The sequence below is a fragment of the Chlorocebus sabaeus genome, chromosome 20 (genome assembly GCF_047675955.1).
Source record: "Chlorocebus sabaeus isolate Y175 chromosome 20, mChlSab1.0.hap1, whole genome shotgun sequence".
Lineage (NCBI taxonomy): Eukaryota > Metazoa > Chordata > Mammalia > Primates > Cercopithecidae > Chlorocebus > Chlorocebus sabaeus.
This window is the reverse complement of record NC_132923.1, coordinates 32814707-32834729: the sequence shown is the minus strand read 5'-3', so window position 1 is coordinate 32834729 and position 20023 is coordinate 32814707. Positions and strand designations below refer to the sequence as shown.

Below are 20023 nucleotides of genomic sequence, written 5' to 3'. Positions count from 1 at the left end.
TTTCTGGATTGCTTTAAAAGTTTCTTTGTGTTGACTTTCAACCTTATCTTGAATCTCGCTAGCTTCCTTGCAATCCATACTTCAAATTCTTTATCTGTCATTTCTGAGTTTCCATTTTGGTTAGGGACTCTTTCTGCAGAGCTTATGTTATCCTTTGGTGGTATCACAACATTCAGATTTTTCACAGTTCCAGAATTCTTGCACTGGTTCCTTTTCATCTAGAGATGTTGGCATTTCTCATTCTCAAAAGAATTTTCTTTCTTTTTTTCTATATTATTATGTTTGTAAAAAAATTCCCTTCTTCTCCCCACCTAGGGTGTGGGACTGTAGAGTATTTTGATTAGAGTCTTTTTGCTTTGCTTTAAAACCTAACACTTCTGACAGCAGATTTTACATTGGGCTGTGGAGTTCTATCTACAGCCCAGTAAATAATACCTACAAGTAAAAGCCAGCTGTGGTACAAGCAGATGGTATGTACCTGATCTTTGCTTACTGTGAGGTACTCTCTGTTGCTTCAGGTGATGGGTTGGATAGTGGAGTGCTAGGTGTCCTAAACTTTCTCTTTCAAAAGGGTTAGGGGACACAGCTGGACAGAGCAAAAATTCCTGACTTGGCTATGAATACCCCTATGGCAATGCAAGCACTGGCCCTAATGAGGGTGGCTAGGAAGAGCTTGTGGTGAAATGCACTGAAGTATCTATCTGCTGGGCAGTGAGGTGGTTGCACTGGCTCCTCATCCCAGGTAATCAGGAACATGGACGGTTACTCTATTAGAACCCTGCTCCAGAGCTTGTGACTCCTAGTGGAGATGCACACTATAGTGTCGATCCAGATCACAACGTGGTTGAAAGTCTTGGGAAATGCCTATTTTGTAACTCTCTTCAGGAGTGGTTTTGGAACAGAACTTCATCATTCACCCTGATACAGATAGCATTATGGTTTGCCTGTTCTCTGATATAGTAGCACTGCAGCTTTATATAAAGGAGGAGGGGGTCCACCTTTGGATTCCTGTGAGTGTGTGTTGGTTGTGGTGGTGGCAGCTTGTTAAGCTGGCCTAACCTCAGGCACTGGGGAGCGAAAGTGGTCAGGTGCCAGCAGAGTTGATATGGGATAAGTAGTTTCCCAATTCCTCAGCCCCTAGATGGCCCACTGGGCAGCCTGTATGAGTCCTTATAAGGCTGGATGGGGGTTTGGTCAGCCCAGAATTCAGGTGTTGGCTGTGACGGAGGGAGATGGGCTGGTCCCCAAATCACTGGCCAAACTCTCAGGCACAGGTAGGCAGAACACCTCAGTGGTGTGAATCCAAATGAAGACCACAGGCCTGTGGGGGTAAGGTTTTAAGAAAAGTTCTGGGCCACAGCTGAAATGCTCATGTGGGGGAAGGGTGAGGGAGCTAGGATGCCAGAAGGCAACAAGCCCTGTTAGGCAGGGAGTAGCAGAGGAGGGGGAGTCCTGTAGTAAGCAATCTGGCTGCCTCTCAGTAGTGTGGCTGTGGCATGCTGTGGCAGGCTGTGACCTGTGAAAGCTGTCAGTCCCTTTGTTCTCTCCCTAGCCTGTCGGTTACCACTGGAGAAGGGCCTGCCAATTACCTCCTGGATGGAACATCTGCCCTGGGGCCCAAGCCTGTGGCCCTTGCCTGGCAAGGAGAAGTAGGGGTAAGGTCTGTAGTCTGTTCACTCCTCAGCAGCAGTGATGCAACATCTACCCTAGGGGCCTGCAAAGAGCCTGTCCTCTCTTGTTGGTGGGGATATGGCAGCTGGCACTAAGGTGTTCAGGAATCCAAGGCTAATGGCACGCCTTATGGGCTTGAGGGGTGTATCTGCAGAATCAAGTGGTGTTCTGTGTCTGTCTGGAAGCCTGGGCGGGAAGAGATGTGGGCAGCTTTCTGATGGCCAGGATTGCAAAGATCCATGGCAGAAGTGTGGGTCTTTGGGGGGTTCTCACTCTCACTTTCCCCATGTTAGGGAGCTTATCTTGGATCTGTACTGGTCCTGGGTGGGCAGCTGCCTAGCTTTGCACCTCTCTGTTCTCCATGGATTCTGTTGCTTCCTTGCTGAATCCCAACGTGGTCTTGGATGGTCCACTTGAAGAGTTAGCATTTACTCATCATCTTGTTTCCTCTCTGTGAGAGCTGAGCTCACTAGTTGCTTCTGGTCTACCACCTTGAACAGGAATCTCTATAATCTTCACATAATATAGGTTGGTGCAAAAGCAACTGTGGTTTTGGAACATGAACATTAAATCATTATAACTAGGCTCAAATAAATCTTTATTAATCAAAATGTGATTCATTACAATCAATGCATATTCAACGATAAATAAGTTTGTTTATGCCTATAGAATCAAAATTTGTGCTTTGAGAATTTATGAACTCTTAAAAGATCTTTCTGTATCCTGCTAGTTGTGAAAGCATTTTTCCTGCAAAAAGTTGTCAAGATGCTTGAAGAAGTGGTAGTCGGTTGGCAAGAGGTCAGGTGAATATGGTGGATGAGACACAATGTTGTAGCCCAATCCGTTCAACTTTTGAAGCATTGGTTGTCTGATGTGCAGTCAAGTGTTGTGGTGGAGAGGAATTGTACCCTTTCTGTTGAGCAATGTCAGCTGTAGGCATTGCAGTTTTTGGTGCATCTCATCGACTGCTGAGCGTACTTCTCAGATGTAATGGTTTCACCAGGATTCAGAAAGCTGTATTGGATATTACTGGCAGCAGACCACCAAAGAGTGACCATTACCTTTTAATGGCACAATTTTAACTGTGGGAAGTGATTTGGACCTGCTTATCAGTCCAGTTACTGAGCTGGTCATCACTAGTTGTCATATGAAATCCACTTTTCATCACACATCACAATCTGATCAAGAAACGGTTTATTGTTCTTGCTTAGAATAAGAGAAGAGGATACTTCAAAACTACATATTTAAAAAAAATATTGCTCAACTCATGAGGGACCCACTTGATTGAACTTTTATATTTTCCAATTTGCTTCTAATGCAGAACCACCATAGAATGGTAGACCTTGAATTATTCGGCAACTTCTCATGTAGTTGTAGGAAGATCAGCTTGGATGATTGCTGTCAATTGGTTGTTGTCAACTTCTAATGGCCAGTCACTACATTTCTTATCTTTAAGGTGCTTGTCTCTTTTGCAAAACTTGAACCACCACTGCGCTGTATGTTCGTTAGCAGTTCCTGCACCAAACTGTGTTGTGAGTTGTCTCCACTGCCTTATGACCCATTTTGAATTCAAATAAGAAAAATTGCTGGAATATGCTTTTTGTCTAACATCATTTCCATAGTCTAAAATAAACATAAAATAGACAGCAGGTAATAAATCATTAGTAAAAACAAGCAAACAAACAAAAAAACATAAAGTGAGAAATTTTCATTAAAACAATGTATAACATAAGCATGTTTATTTAAGAATGTATTCCAATATCAAATGACAAATTCCAACTATGCAAAAATGACAATTACTTTTGCAATCACCGATTCTATTATATGCCCTTTATAAAAATTAAGTGAAAAGTATTACATGAATATTTACATGAATTATTACATGAATATTAAATAAATATATATTTTTAAATAAATATAAATTATATATTTATATATAAATATACATTATTTATTTATATTTATTATGTTAACATTTCTAGTGCTTTTCATTCCTCCCTATGGATTTGACTATGCATTGATAACACTTTCTTTCAACCTGATGTCCTTCCTTTAGTATTTCCTGCAGTGAACTTGTGTTAGTCTTGAATTCTTTGTTATTAATTGGAAAAACCTTTATTTCACATACATTTCTAAAACCTAATTTCACTGAATATGAAAATTCATAATCGGTAGGGTTTTTTTTTTTCCTTCAGCAGTTCAAATATGTTATTTCAATGTCTTTTTTTTCCTCTATTTTTTCTAGTGAGAAGTCAGCCATTAATTGTATCATTTGGTTTATTTGATGTATACTTTCAATAATTTTCTTTGTTTTTAGCTTTCAGCTGTTTGATATATTCAGGTATGATACTCTCTGTGTTTCTACTGTTTGGGGTTCATTGAAGTTGTTAGATCTGTAAGTTAATCTTTCTCATCAAATTTTGAGCATTTGGAATCACTATCACTACAGATATTTTTCTGATACCTTATGTTTTTATTCATTTCCTGGAACTCCAGTTCACTTATGTTGAAATGCTTCCTTTTGTTCCACATACCACATAACATCTCTTTTTTTTTTTTTCATTTTTTTCTCTCCATTTTTTGAATTTTAAAATTTCTGTTGTTTTATCGTTAGGCTGACACATTCTTGATTTATTTCAAGTTGCTTATTAAACAGCAGAGATTTTAATTTTAGCTATTACATTTTTGAGTCCTCTAATTTACACTCATTTCTTTCTTTTTTTTTTTTTACAATTTACAATCTTTTTTTTACAATTTACACTTTTATTTTATAATTTACAACTTCCATTGAGATGTCTTATTGATTTATTTGGTGCATGTTTTTCTTTGATTATTTGAACATGGATTCCTTCATTTCTTTGAATATATACATAATCTCTACTTTTATAAATTATAAAAAAATCTACGCTAATGTCTAGATCCATCTGAAGCCAATTTCTACTGGCTGTTTTTTTTTTTTTTTTTTTTTTTTCCTGGTTATTGTTCCCTTTCCTATTTCTTTGTCTAGTTCATGAATGGCAATTTGGTTAATAATTATAATAACAGATATATATCAATTTTGGGCACTCTTTTGTTCTCCTGAAGACTATTTTTGTTTATTTTAGTAGTCAATTATCTGCACTCAAATTGTGAAATAGGTCTCCATTATGTTATGCAGCATTTATTAGTCCATATTCATACTGCTATAACTAACTACCTGAGACTGAATAACTTACAAAGAAAAGAAGTTTAATTGGCTCACAGTTCTACAGGCTGTACAGAAAGCATGGCCGGGTAGGCCTCAGGAAACTTTCAGTTATAATGAAAGATGAAGGGGAAGCAGGCACGTCTTACGTGCCTGAGCAGGGGGAAGAGGCTGAGGTGGCAGATATTACACATTTCTAAACAACCGGATCTCGTGTAACTCACTGGCTGCCATGAGAACCGCACCAAAAGGGAAATCCTCTCCCATAATCCAATCACCTTCCACCAGGCCCCACTTCTTAACATTGGGGATTACAATTTGACATGAGATTTGAGCGGGGACACACATCGAAGCCATATCACAGCCTCTCATGTATCTGCTGTTTTTTTTTTTTTTTTTTCCTGATTCCCTTGGGATCTCCCCTATGTCCGCATAGTTCGACATTACTTAGTGATTCTAGCAAAGGATGTGCTCAAGGACCTCAAAGTAATACCGTAAGTTTTCTACCCCTACCACTCCAGCTATATGTGAGTTGAGGATTATATGCAAAGGTTCAGCAAGTTCATATTCTCCCCAGGCTTTCAATTTTCACTGAGCTCTCTGGGGTTTCTCACACATTTTTATTTTAGCTGCCAGCCAATTGTATTTGAAAAATTTATTATTTCAGTTCTTCTCTGGCTCTCTTGCTTCTAAATCTTCCCAATGAATTTCTACTTGCTCTTCTAACCGCCCTGATTTGAGTCCACAACCAGCATCAAGTAAAGCTCTGGGATTTTGCCAAACCAAACTGATAAGATGGAAATGCCTATAGGCAAGGATGCTACAGACTCATTTTTTAATCTAATGCATTGCCCTTTTTTTTTTTTCCTGAGTAAACACTTCTCAAGTTATCCTGAAATTTGTTTTAAAAATGTTTACTTGCTTTATACTTTTTTCTATTGAGAAGAATAGATACTCCTCTGATGACAATTGTGAGGAGAAAATACTTTCTTTACTGATCATACACCAGAAAACACATTTGAAATAGTTAATGCATTTTTTAAAAATTCTAAAATAAACAAACCTATTATAGTATAGTTACTACAGACAGGTTAATATAATTCACAAAAGAAATACTTAACTTAAGCCATCAGAACAGTTTAAGCTCCTTCAAAAAAGTATTATGCATCCTGGAGTTCCATAATTTAAAACAAAATCTATTAATGAATTATATACACTTTATTAATCCATACAATACTCTCAGTCTTATGAAATATACTATTTGCACAATGTAAACATTACAATTTTTAAAGACCCAATAGCAAAGATGGATATACATGAAGCTTTCCTTTGTATTAATGAGGGAAATTAAAAAAAATAGATTTTGAAAAATCAATGATACACTGAAGCATCAAATTTTGCTTTCATATTAATGAAGCATGTCTAGGCACAAAGTAATTATTATTTCTGCAGTAAAGATAAATGTGTTTTAAGAAAATAATATATCTTGATAATAACACATATTCTACTTTTATTGAGTCCTTATTATAGAACAACTACTATGCTTATCTTGTACATAGATCTTATCATTTGACCCTCACAATTGCCTTGTGGTGTGTTCCATTAACAGACAGTTTAATTTAGAGCTTTAGAATGACAGCATTGCCTTCCTATGCACATTATTAATGTTTTGGAAGGAAAAAAAGCTGATGTGTCTCTTTTTATTCTGTATATTGAGAATTATTTAAATTACTAACAAAATATTCTCAACATCTATTTTCAAAATGCCCTTAAAGGTTAGCCTTTTTTTCCTCATGTTAGTGACTTTAGTGTACTCATCACTGTGGAGAAAAATGAAGTACAGAGTCTTTAGAATATGAGTGATAATAACTTGGAGAATGATGAGAACAATGATGCAAACTTTATCAGGAAACATACAGGTCTAATGGTTTTAGTTTGGAATGCATATGACTAAGTATCTGATCCAAGTTTTACATAAATAAAAGTGAATAATAAAGAAAACCCTAGAAACTACTAATTCTTCTGTTTTGTTTTCTGAAATTTTACTGCATTCCATTTATACCTTAAACTAAAGAAATGTCTTAGCCTGGACAAATCGACTTCCTCTTCTCCATTGTCTGAGCTCAATCTGTATTTCTTCGAGCTCTGATTGCCTGGGTCCCAGCATTTTGTGTGCGTATGTGTGATTCTGTGTACACTTACTTCATTTGTATTTATTTAATTATTTCCAATTATCTTATTTTTACAAAAAGTATTTACCTGAAGTCAAATGAGCAGAAGGGCTAGTTTAAATCTATACTCTTCCTGTTTTTACTTGGCGGAAAGGTCTATAGTAAGTGAGATCACGAAAGGAAAGAGTCTAATTAAGAAAGTAAAAGTAGTAGTATTTTCTGATGAGAATTTAAGGAATTGTCACCTTGATTGACAACTGACTAAATCTCTGTAGTTTACCTCATCCTATTTGAATTTATTTCCATCTCACATGGGCCCTGGTTTCTTTTACCTGTGAGTCTAACGTATGAACCACTGGCCTCCATTCATTTTCAATCTATCAGTAACTAAACTTCCAGGATGACACTTTCATGACAGCCGCTGCATCTCCCCACTCCCCCACCATTTCTGAGTTTCTCAAACATTCAAATCGACGACCTAGGTCTGGCATTTTATGCCTTTCTTTGTTGCTTTTGACTTTCGCGTTTGGCGCTCAAACATAAATACAGTTTTCCTTAGTGTGTCAAATAATTTCTTTTATGTTTTCTCCTATGTTTGAGTCACTTTCTTCATCTGTCTGCCAGCATTCAGTCTTCAGTGAAAGTCAATTTTCAGATTTCTTTGCTCTAAGAATATTTCTCCAATGGAGAAAAGATTTGTCTCAGTTTTGTGATACCGTTTTCAAAATGTCGGACAGTTTATAAAAATTTTTAACCTGAACAATTTTATTTAATCCTGTCAGCAACCTTGTGTAAAGAAGGTATCATTCGTTCTATTATGAACATGAATAATTGAAGTTGTTTTCAAAACCACAATATTGATAAATATTTCATAACAGAAAAGTTTTTCAACTCCAAGTTTTCTGTCTTTCATGACCAGAATTTTTTTCATTATGCAACTTTGCTCATATTGTAAGGTATTCTGGAAAGTGAGGTAGAGTAATACACCTGGGAAATTCAGCTAATTTAGCTAAAAGTTGATTTCTTTAATTGTAACGTGGACATCCTACTAACACAATTTATCAGATTCTGGGGATAATTTTTATGTTAATAATACCCACACTGAATTGAGTAACTATTTTGTGCAGATATGTGGACCTTTTGTTTTAGCTCATTCATCTTCACAGCAATATGTGGACTGCTTATATTCTTATCTAACGTGCCTTCCTTGACTTGCAAACTGGAGTGCCTTCCTTCTTGAAGCTCAAGGATGCTATACTCTGACCAGGGTCTCCTTTTTCTCTTCACCTATTTTTTCCACAGTTCATTTGACTTTGCCCCCTCCTTCCACCGAAGCAGGTCTTATTAAGGTTATAGTTTTTGCTGTCATCAAAGTTATAAATGAACACAAGCTGCTAAATTTAATGGTGCATTTTCAGTCTGCTCTATTCTCTCAGCAGCATTTGACACAACTAATCCTCACTTTTTCTTAAAATACTTTCTCTATCTGGCCTTCAAAACACTAGCCTTTTAGTTTTCTCTTTACTTCACTGACCACTGCTTTCCTGAATTACCTTGAGTTTTCTGTCTTTAAACTTTGAAGAACTGCTGGTTTTAGTATTTTTCTTTCTTTTCTCCAACTGTACTTATAGCCTAGACTATTCTTCTGAGACTCATGAATTACATACCAAATACATAATGCTGCTTACTTCTAAATTTATTTATCCAACTAGGAACCTTCTTCTGTATTATAGATTTATGTATCCACCAATCTATTTGACTTTTCCACCTTGATATTTTAAAGTTATCTCAAGTAATCATATTCAAATCCAAATTCCTTGATTTTCATGTACAGTCCTAAACCTGCTTCTTCCTGTCTTCCTCCATTCTTCTCTATCCTTTCAGTTATGTAAACCCTGAATTTGTTTCCTATTGCTGTTGTATCAAGTTAGGACAATTTTTATAGCTTAAAGCAACACAAATGTATTCTCTTGCAGTTCTGGAAATCAAAAGTCTCAAGCAAGTTTTATCAAGCTAAAATCAAGATGTTGTCAGGGCTGGTTTGTACTAACGGCTCAAAGGTATAATTCATTCTTTTACCTTTTCCAGTACCCAGAGGCTGTTTTTATTCCTAGCTCCTTATCATACATTACATAGCATTTTCTCCCTTCATTTCTGTCATCACATAGCCCTCTTCCTCTCTGATGATTCCTGAGTCATCCTTAAAATATTTTTTCTGGTTACATTGAGCCTGCCATGAAAATCTAAAATAATCTCCCCATTTCAAGATCTTTAACTTAATTTCAACTCCTAAATCCCTTTTGCCATATAATTTAATATTCACAGGTTCCTGGGATTAGCACATATTCAGAATGCAATTAATTCAGCCTACAACAGACTATATGCCTTGGAGTCATTCTTCACTGCTCTCTTTCACAAACCACATCCAATTCATCAACAAATCCTACGATGTATACACATATATTTTTGAAACCGGGCCTTGCCCTGTCACTCAGGCTGGAGTGCAGTGACACAACCATGGCTCATTGCAGCTTTGACCTCCTGGACTCAAGTGATCCTCCCACCTCAGTCTCCTGAGTAACTTGGACTACAGGTGCACACTACCATACCTGGTTACAGTTTTCCAAACTTTTATAGAGACAGAGTCTCGCTATGTTGCCCAGGCTGATTTTGAACTCCTCGGCTCAAGCAATCCTCCCAGCTTGGCTCCCAAAGTGCTGAGTTTACAGGCACAAGTTCCACACCCAGTCCTAAATCTACTTTTGAAATGTACCCATAGTCTGACCACTTCTTATCACCTTCTCTGACCCCAAATTGTTGAAATCACTGTAATCTGGATTCAAGGACAACCTCCAGCTAATCCCCTTGCTTCTAACCTTGCCATTGTATGGTTCATTCTTCTCCCACATCTTATACACTTTTCTAACGGTTTCCGTTCCCTCTCAAAATTACATTTAAAATGCTCATCATGGTTCACATGTCTCTAAATCAGGCCTCCAGTTTATCTGCTTGCCTTTGCTCTATCACTTGGCCCCTCACACATTCCACTATAGCCACACCTGTCTCTGCATGATCAATCATAGGGCCTTTGAACTTATATTCTTGTATCTGGATCATTTTTCCCTAGATGATTGCACAAGGGTGGATCTCTCATTACCTTTAAATTTCTCTCATGCTGTAAGACAAATTTTCCTTACAACATTATTGTGAATAGTAGAATGTCCCAAGTACTTTCTCTTCTCTTGTTCTGTTTTTCTTTTTAATACCTATTACCACCGGACATATTACAAATTTCTTTGTTTAATGATTTCCTGATGATCTCTTCACAAAGTCTTGACAGCAGCCCTGTATCCACACGGTCAGATGACGCTTGCCATGCTGTAAACAATGATTAACTATGTGTTGAATGGCTAAACAAATGAGCGAATGAATTAATGAATATAAAACATTGAAGTTAGAGGTAGAGATCATTTTACTCACTTTACAGGCAAGAAAACTGAATCCAAATTGAGATACATGCCCTGAATTATGAGAAGAGACAAAATTTGGATTTGAGCTCATGTTTTCTGACTCCAAACACTTACTTAAGCTGTATATTATAATGACATGCTCAGTAAGTGGTGCAACCATGCTAAAAGAACATAAAGATTTCAGGTTTTGGAACTCTTTACTGCATATGTATGATATATAGTTAATATTTACCAGCAACAAGAGAGTTTGTACTGATTGTTAAAATTTATCTTAAAATGTCTTTAACTAACATCTTCTCCAAAAGACCACAGATATATTAAATAGGGTTTCTTAAATAAGATATATGTATGGATTATACTTGTTCACTACGATGTTAAAACTACTTGCCTTGTCTTTTCCCGCTATGCCTGTGATTCCTTCCCTTACGTATTTGCCCCACTGTCCCTCCTCTATCTTATGAAGAATGGCACGAACACATTCTCTGTCCCCTCATTCTACTTTATTTTTCTTCATAAAATTTCTTGTCACTAGTTGATATCATTTTATTAGATATTTACTTATTAATTTGCTTAACGCTTACCTCTAACACCAGACTATAAACCCAATAAATGTAGGGATTTAAAAATTATATCTTTTAATATATTTAAATATATTTTTATATACTATTTTATGTTATTATTGTTCATTCATTCACTCATTCATTTTACTATACTATAAGCACTGAATCAATATTTCTGAAAGATAATTCCAGTAGAAGTTCATATAGGCTAAGTTATTTAACAGTTTATTAGCTGTAAATTAGCAGATATTTTATACCTGGTTAGGAATTTATTCATTCACTCCACACAGTTTTACTTAGATCCTACTATATTCTAGGAACAAAATTACATGCTGGGTGAAAATAAAATAAAATAAGCTCTAATGACTAATATTTATTAATATTTATCATGACATCAATACATTGTCAAAAATACTTTATAACTTAGCTTCTAGTATGGTTGGCTTCTCTCTCCCATTCTCACTAAGAAACAAATGCAATATAGAGAATATTAAAATAGCCCTGGTCTAGAAGTTTGGGTTCATAGGTTTAAGAAAAGTCCTTAGGCCAGTGTTTTCAATGCATTCTCCATATGGCACTGTAGTCTAAAACTTTTCTAGGTAACAATGTCAGGGGATGAAACTTTCAGATACTGAATGCAAGTGGCCAACATTCTTTTATTATGAAAAATCCATTATTGTTATCTTCACAGAACTGGAATAGTAAGTGTGTGTAAGTTAGAGGTGGTTACTAAGGCCCTTTGCAGGTAAGAGTGAGGATCATGGTAAAAAAAAGTGCTGCCTTTGGGGTCAATTGCTTAAGGCAATATAATTCTAGGCTGCAAGAGGCCAGGCATTATTGAGTTTACACCATTTTCAGTCCCCTTAATAAGAATAGGTAACCACTTAAGGATTTTTGGAAGGAGCTCTTACAAGAATAAAAAGTACATATTTGCTTGGAGTGTTCCTTTTCCATAAATTCTTTAAGAATCAAGCATGGCAGGAGTTGGTACCTGAATGGAAAGGATTACGGACACATTCACTTCTAACAACTACCTTGCCTAGAAGGCCCAAAGCTGACGACTGTACACTTAACGAATTTGGACTAAACACACAGACTCACACAAAAAGGAGAAATTACATTGAGCAAGGATCCCAGTTTGACTGGTACAGCCTGAATAGATTATAAGTAGCAACTTAAAAGGTATAGAATCCTTTTTAGGCCAGGAATTCTCTTTTCCAAATAGGCAGAACATGGTTTTGGAGGGCAGGCTTTGGAATCTTTGGTAGCCTGTGTTAAGATCTCCGTTTTAAGAGCAAGTAATTATCTTTTCTGGCAAACTTGGAGGGATGATTTGTCTAATAACTAACTGGGATATTGTTGCATTTTGTTTAAAAGTTTTGGAAGAGCCACAACCACACTGTTTCAACCAAATCCTCTTGTTTGCCTGTTCTATGTTGTTTACAGTAAATTAAAAAGCAAAACAGAGCAACCTAATGGAGACCAGCCCTCGGTGATTTATTGACTACCAGGTATCTACAACCTGACTTGCCACCTTCTGTCTTGGCTAGATGGCTCCTGTGAATATTAGAAAACTACATGCATGAAGACTTCTGAGATGTAGATTCAATTATGGGGGGTGAGTGATAAAATTTGCCAAAAAATAGATTTCATGTGGTGAACTAACTACATGGAAAGATTTCCTAAGCTAATGTGAAGAGAGAAAAATTGAATGCAATCATCACAAACTCAAAGGTGTGTGTATCTATGTGTGTTTGCGCATGTGTGTTTTCAAGTCTCTGCCTGACCTGCTTGGTGTGTCTAAATCTTCTTATAAAAATTCTAAGAATCTTTGTTAGCAGATCAGGGAATGCAGATATTACAGGACATAATTCACAAGCAAAAACTATTACTGGGGAAAATTATCACAACCTCAAAGAAGTATGTAATCAATTTTAAAAGAGTCTTTGATAGTGCCTTAGGAGAAACTCAGGGAAAATGTGGAAATCTAGCACAGAACTTTTAGGCAAAAATGAATGATAGAGGCTGGGTGTGGTGGCTCACACCTATAATCCCAGCACTTCCGGAGGCTAAGATGGGTGGATCACATGAGGTCGGGAGTTTGAGACCAGACTGGCCAACATGGTGAAATCCCGTCTCTACTAAAAATTCAAAAATTAGCCAAGAGTGGTGGTGCACATCTGTAAATCCCAGCCATTTGGGAGGCTGAGGCATGAGAATCACTTGAACCTGGGAGGCGGAGGTTGTAGTGAGCAGAGATCGTGCCACTGCACTCCAGCCTGGGCAATAGAGGAGACTCCATCTCAATAAAAACCAAAAAAAAAAAAAAAAAAAAAAAGGAGCATGATCAAGGATCTCTGCTTTTCCCTAAAGCTCTGTGCACTTGGACTTAGGGAACTCCATGAAAGATACTTCCAATTTAAAAATCTTTTGAGTCTGATTTTCATTTGTGGTAATATGAGAAAAAGAAGAACATCAGGCCAGAAGAGCCTATGTCGTAGTCTGCTCAGGCAGCCATAACAAAATGCAATCGATTGGGTGTCTGAAACACCAGAGATATATTTTCTCACTGATCACAGTTCAGCAGCATTTAGTTTCTAGTGAGGGTTTCCTTCCTGGCTTGTAGATGGTCATATATCATTGTGTGCTCACATGACCTCTTGTTTGTGTGCTGGAAAAGAGACTGCTGTGGTGTCTCTTCTTATAAAGGGCACCAGCCCTATTGGATTAGAGCCACAATTTATTACCTCATTTAACCTTTATCATGCCTTTATAGGCCCTATCTTCAAATACTATTTTTACTATTTCATTCTATGCTATTTATTATACTATTTATTTATTTATTATATTATATTACCATCTGATGTTATAGCTTCAAAATTTGAATTCTGGAGGGAAAAAATTCAGTTCATAGCGACATAGAAAATGCTTTTGCCACTTGAAGCAATGCAGAGAGAATTTCAGGAAATTGAGTCTGCAGACACTGTAAGGACAAAGATCATATGTACAGAGCTGCCTATTGCAAATATTGGATCTTCAGCACAAGAATAGCATGGATGTTATGTTTCTGAATTTCTATGCTAGGAAATGCTAGGGTGAAGGTAGAGTGAAGAACATATGTTCATGCTTATAGGAAAAAAATTATACTCCCACTAAACAAAAAGGAATACTTCAAGAAGATTTAGTACCTGAAGGAGTCACAAGGGCAAATTTGTTAATTTGCTTCTGTGGGAGTCTTTCAAGAGCCATGTATTCAGTTTGTAGAGTTCTCACTAGCACTATATTCCTCAAAGGCTGGATTAAGGATGACATTGTAGGAGGAACACAGATATATTTATTCTATCCACCTTTTATAGTTTTATTTTCTTCAATATTTATTTTTTATTTATGGTAAAATATACATAACATGAATCTTACCGTGTTAGCCCTTTTAAAGTATACAGTTAAGTGGAATTAAGTGTGTTAGTATTGCTGTGCTACCATCACCACCATGCATACACAGAATTTTTATTTATTTTGTGAAACCGAAACACTGTGTCCATTAAATAATAACTTCCTATTTCCCCCTCCCAGAAGCCCTGAGAAACAAGCATTTTACTTTCTACCTCAATGAATGTGACTTCTCTAGATACCTAAGTGTAATCCTCGTATTTGTCCTTTTGTCAATGGCTTATTTCACTCAGCATAATGTCCTTAAGATCCATTCATGTTTTAGCATGTACCACAGTATCATTTTTTTGTTAAGGCTGAATAGTATTTCGTTGTATGTATACAATTATATTTTGTTTATCCATTGACTTCTACCTTTTGCCTATTGCAAATAATGCTGCTATAAAAATAGTTGTATAGATATCACTTCATGTCCCTGCTTTCAATTTTTGCAGGTATGTAATCAAAGTGGAATTGGTAGATCACAGGATGATTCTATGTTTAACTTTTTGAGGAAATGCTATACTGTTGCCTACAGTGGCTATACCATTTTACATTCCTACCAGCAAAACACAAGGGTTCCAGTGTCTACACATCTTTATCAATGCTTGTTATTTCCTGTTTCTTTCATAATAGCCACCCTAATGGGTGAGAAATGGTATCTCATTGTGGTTTTAACTTGCATTTCCCTAATTATTAATGATGTTGAGAATATATGCATGTACTTACTATTTGTACATCTCCTTTGGAGGAACATTTATTTATTTACTTTGTCTATTTTAAAATTGGATTGTTTGTGTTTTTGTTGTTGAGTTTTAGAAATTCTCCATATATTCTGAATATTAATACTTTATCAGATACATTATTTGCAAGTATTTTTTCTCCAATTCTGCATGCTGTCCTTTTACTTTGTTGATGGTGTCTTTTTTTGCATAAAAAAAAATATTTTTGATGTCTAATTTGCCTACTTATTTTGCCTGTGCCTTTGTTGTCATGGCCAAGAAAATATTGCCAAGTCAAACATCATAAAGCTTTTTCCTATGTTTTCTTTTTAAGAATTTTATAGTTTTGGGTCTTATGTTTAGGTCCTTGATCTATTTTGTGTTAATTTTTAATTCCAACTTTATTCTTTTGCATGGGGATTTCCAATTTTTCTGACAAAGTTAGTTTAAAAGGCTTCTTTTTTCTACTGAAATGGTCTGGGAAATCTGGCTGAAGGTCATTTGAAAATACATATGAAGGTTTATTTCCAGATTCCCTATTCCATTTCATTAATCATATGTCTATCTTTGTGCCAGTGCCACACTGTTTTGATTGCCATAGCTTTGTAATATGTTTTAAAATCAGAATGTAGAAGATAAGTATCTTAATTCATCTTTTCCAAAATTGTTTTGGCTGTTCAGAATTCCTTGAATTTACATGCAAATTTTAGGATAGATTTTTCAATTTCTGGAAAAAAGTCATCATTGGTATTTTGATAGATTGCATTGAATTTGTAGATATCTCTGGGCTAGTGACATCTTAACAATATTATGTTTTGTAGTCTATGAAATCAGTATACCTTAATTTATTAATTTCTTTAAAAATATCTTTCAACAATGTTTTATACTTTAAGTGTACAAGTCTTTCACTACCTTGGTTTAATTTATTCCTAAGAATTTTATTTTATTCCTTTCAATACTATTATAAGTGAAAAAGTTTTTATTTTATATTGTTCATTGTTAGTGTATAAAAATGCAACTTCTTTTGTGTTAAATTTGTATCCCACAACTTTGTTGAATTTATTATTTCTAAAAATGTTTTTGTGAAATATTTAGGGTTTTCTTCTTATAAAATTATACTGTTTGTGAACAGAGATAATTTTACTTATGGCTTTTCAATTTGAATTCCTTTTATTTCTTTTTCTTGCCTAATTGTCATGGCTAGGACTTCCAGTACTTTGTTGAATAGAAATGACAAAAAGTGAGCATTCTTGTCTTCTTTTTAATCTTAATGGTAATGCTTCCAGTTTTTCACCATTGTGTGTGAGGTTAGCTGGGTTTTTCATACATGGACTTTATTATTTTGAAGTAATTTATTTCTATTCATAGTTGGTTGATTGGTCATGGAATAGTGTTGAATCTTATCATGTTGTTGATTTTTTTGTATCAATTTGTGGTTTAGTTTCCCCTTCACTCTGGTAATGTATTACACTGATTGATTTTTACATATTAAACCATTCTTACATTCCAGGAATAAATTCCACTGGTAATGGTGTATAATATTTTAAATGAGCTATTGAATTCAATTTGATAATATGTTTTTGGTGAGTAATTCATTTATCATGATATTGGTCTATAGATTTATTTTTCTGTATTTTCTTGGTTAGGTTTTGGTATCAGTTTAATACTTTACTCAGACTGGGCTTGAAAGTGTTCTTTAAATTTTCAGAAGAGTTTAAGGAGAATGGGTGTTAATTATTCTTTAAATGTTTGAGAAAATTTACCCATTAAGCTATCTAGTCTTGGGCTTTACTTTGTTGGGAGGTTGTTGATTATTGATTTAATCTCCTTATTTGTTATAGGTCTATTCAGATATTCTACTTTTTCATGATTCAGTCTTGGTAGGTTTTGTTTTTCCAGGAACATGTCTATTTCATCTAAGCTATTAAATTTTTTGGAGTGCAATTTATCTTAGTACTCTCTTGTAATATTTTTGTACGTTTAGAAATAGTAGTAATGTGCCGGGCGCGGTGGCTCAAGCCTGTAATCCCAGCACTTTGGGAGGCCGAGACGGGCGGATCACAAGGTCAGGAGATCGAGACCATCCTGGCTAACCCGGTGAAACCCCGTCTCTACTAAAAAAATACAAAAAACTAGCCGGGCGAGGTGGCGGGCGCCTGTAGTCCCAGCTACTCGGGAGGCTGAGGCAGGAGAATGGCGTGAACCCGGGAGGCGGAGCTTGCAGTGAGCAGAGATCCGGCCACTGCACTCCAGCCTGGGCGACAGAGCGAGACTCCGTCTCAAAAAAAAAAAAAAAAAAAAGGAATAGTAGTAATGTCCTCTCTCTCATTTCTGATGTTACTTTTTTGAATCTTCTCTTTTACTTAGTCCATCTAGCTAACAGTTTATCAATTTTGTTGAACTGTCCAAAGAACCAACTCTTGCCTTTATTATTTCTATTGTTTTTCTATTATTGATTTTGCTTATCTTTGCTCTAATTTTTATTATTTCCTTTTTAGAGCTAGTTTCGTGTTTAGTTTGTTTTTCTATTTCTAATTTGCTGAAGTGTAATTTTAGGCTTATTGATGTGATATCTTCTTTCCTTTTTAATATAAGCATTTATTTACAGCTATAATTTTTTCTCATAACACTGTGTTTGCTGCATCCTGTAAGCTTTGGTCTGTTATGCTATAATTTTCATCAGTTTCAAGATATTTTATAATTTCCCTTATGATTTCTTTTTTGATCCACTTGTTGTTTAAGAGTGTGCTGTACAGAATTCTGATAATCCTGACCTTCAAGACAGGTGCTATATTTATTGGTGTGTTCTCTCAACCATCCAAGTCACAGCTAAACAAGTAGTCTTGTCTGAGAAGTCACTGATCTCTGAGGAGACAGACCTTATTAAGCTAACTCTACTGGAGAGCTCGTGCACATTGGTTCTTTGGCCTCTGTGTATCATAAGTCTCCAAATATTTTTGTGGAAGGAAGTCATGGAGTCCATTGTAAACAGTTGCCATTTCATCATGGGAGCACTGATTCAGGTGACAGCCCTGTTGGTACCACCACTGCAACTAACCCGAAACAGCCTTAGGTAATCCCCTCTTAAGGTGATCTTCTGGGGCATCTTTTAAAACTTGACCTCAGTCAATGTGCCACAGGGGTCCTCCATGCATATGGGAGCAGTGGATCTCTTGGGAGGAAGACTAGATAGTCTGGTGGGATAATCCTTCATCCTATTGTGGATGTCTGCAACCTTTGCTTCTTCATCTACACCTGCTGTGGTCAACAGTGGACGGAATGACCTGTGTGAAGTCTCCACAGGGATAGGCACGGCACCTGGTGGGTATGTGGCTCCTAAGTCTTTTTCTGGCTACCTGCATTAAAGGATAAAGGCTTAGAGATTTCAGGAACACTGACTCACCACCAAGGGCACATCTTTATGGAAATGAACTTCACCAATACAGCTCTGCAGCATATGACAGATTTTGCAACCTAGTTTAACAAGAATGGCCATCCATACACCACTGATGCCAAACCAGGACATTGATGTCTCCCTGCCTCTCAACACCTTGGGCGCAGTCATGAAGATGGAAACTCTGAATAACCTGCTGGTGGCTGTGAAAAACAATATTGATGTCTTCTACTTCAGCCACCTCACCCCACTCAGTGTGCTTTTTAGAAGATAGCAAAATGGAGCACCAGGTCTTCCTTGCAGCAAGAAAGGATATTCCCAATGAAATGAACTTCAGTTTTAGATTAAGGAATGTCATTTAAATGCTGACACTGTTTCCAGCAAGTTGCAAAACAATAATGTTTATACTACTGCCAAGAGGAATGTGGAAGGGCAGAACATGCTGTACAAATCCCTGAAGCTCACTAATGGCATTTGGATTTTGGCTGAGCTACGTATCCACCCGGGAAACCCCATTATATGCTGTCACTGAAGTGCAGAGCTCCTGAAGTCTCTCAATACATTCATCAAGTCTGGGATGGCATTTTGAAAAACTAACAAAACTGGTCCACTACCTTCCAATCATGCTGTGGTCAGTGCAAGCCAAGAATTCTTAACTGGAAGAAACTGTATTGCTGTGTAGAATCTGAACCCAAACATACTGAGGCAACCCAGCAAGGTAGTAACTAGTCTAACCTGTCTAACCTGTGCCAACATTAGAGTATAACCTGTTGGATACTTTTAGCTTCCTGTGAACATTGGTAACCACTGCTTCAGTCACCTCCCACCTCTTGCCACCTGCTAATGCTATCTGTGCTTACTTGTGGGCTTCTCCATGCTGTGCCAATGGCCGGCTTTTTCTACACCCTCTTTTGAGTGTAGTTTGGTATTTTGTAATTGAGAGCTCGTTTCAAAAGCAGAAAAAGACAACAAGTATTAAAGCAAGAACGTGTTGCTGAAAAAAAAGTGTGTTGTTTAATTTACACATACTTGTAGATTTCCCACTTCTACTATTGTTTTTCAGTTTCATTCCATTGTGATCAGAAAAGAATCACTGTACAATTTTAATCCTTTAACAGTTATTAAAACTTGTTTAGTGGCCTAAAATATTGTCTATCCTGGAGAATGTCCATGTGTACTTCAAATGAATATGCTACTGTTGATTAGAATAAAATTATATTTTATTATTTCTTTATTTTGATTAGAAAAGTGAGATTTAGGAATGAAATAGTCTGCCTATTCATGATCAAGCAACAAGGAAGGTGACTTGGAAAGTTTAGAAACTGAAGTTTATTTAACATGAACGTTTTATAATCAAAACCTAATTTTCAAGTAGTTTAAAATATGATTCTTAAATAAATAAACCCATGCCACAGATCTTAA

The 20023-nt window shown here is 36.2% G+C and overlaps 1 pseudogene; it reads left to right on the top strand.

The window, feature by feature from the left end:
• The first annotated feature begins 2594 nt into the window (after positions 1-2594).
• On the top strand, positions 2595-19198 carry LOC103225893 (AP-2 complex subunit beta pseudogene; annotated as a pseudogene).
• Positions 19199-20023: the final 825 nt, after the last annotated feature.